The sequence below is a fragment of the Gossypium hirsutum genome, chromosome D01 (assembly GCF_007990345.1).
Source record: "Gossypium hirsutum isolate 1008001.06 chromosome D01, Gossypium_hirsutum_v2.1, whole genome shotgun sequence".
Lineage (NCBI taxonomy): Eukaryota > Viridiplantae > Streptophyta > Magnoliopsida > Malvales > Malvaceae > Gossypium > Gossypium hirsutum.
Genome location: NC_053437.1, coordinates 10,369,143 through 10,370,087, shown reverse-complemented (window position 1 = coordinate 10,370,087; position 945 = coordinate 10,369,143).

Below are 945 nucleotides of genomic sequence, written 5' to 3'. Positions count from 1 at the left end.
TGGATTAACAGAGGAGGAAGGAAGTAGTTTACATGGTGAAATACTGGAGCAAAGGTTAAGAAGAAAGCTTTATGGTTTGAGAGTTTGGGGGTTAAGAAAGAAGAAGTGAGTACATAGTTTGTGTGAGCTATTTACAGGGTCATTTTATAATAGGAGGCAAGTTTGGTTTGATACTTTTGGTAGTGAAAGTGATGCTACGTCCTAGGATAAGATGTTTTAGGATGACTTTCAATCAATTACACTAGACCTCCACGTGGTTCTCATATAGTCTTAGCGGAGATGGCAAGTCTCAAAGTTCGCAAACTAACTCAAGGTCTAGGTTGGGAGGTCTGTTGATACCGTGTATAGATAAGATTGATAATTTTAAATAAATAAAAATTTAAAACAAAGAAATAGTTTTTAATAAAATCATGTATAAATATTAAATTAATATGTGAGATCACTAAAAATGATTAATAATAAAATAAGATAGCAAAAGAAAAATTCGTACATCACAAATGTAGATGATGAGACTCAAACCTAAACTTTCAAAGTCTAAGATCTTAACGTTTATTGTTAATGCAAAGGCTTCATTAATAAAATATACATAGGTTTTAAATAGACATGTGAATAATCAAACCTTTTAAATATTCATTACTTGAGTGAAAAAAATAAAAATATTTAAATAATAATTTTTTGAAAATTAATAATTATTGATAAAGTAATAAAACTGTAAATATTAAATTTTTGTAATGCTAGGTGGTTTTTATTTTATTTTAAAAATAATTAAATCATCTTATATGTAATTTTTGTTTTAAAAGATTTGTTATTTAGCAATTTTTAAGTTAAATTAGTGCTCAGTTGACTTGCTACATCAATCCAGAATTTTGTTTTAAAATTTTTACAATTTGATAAATTTTCAATTAAATTGATACTCGGTTGACTCATGGCACCAATTTAATCAAA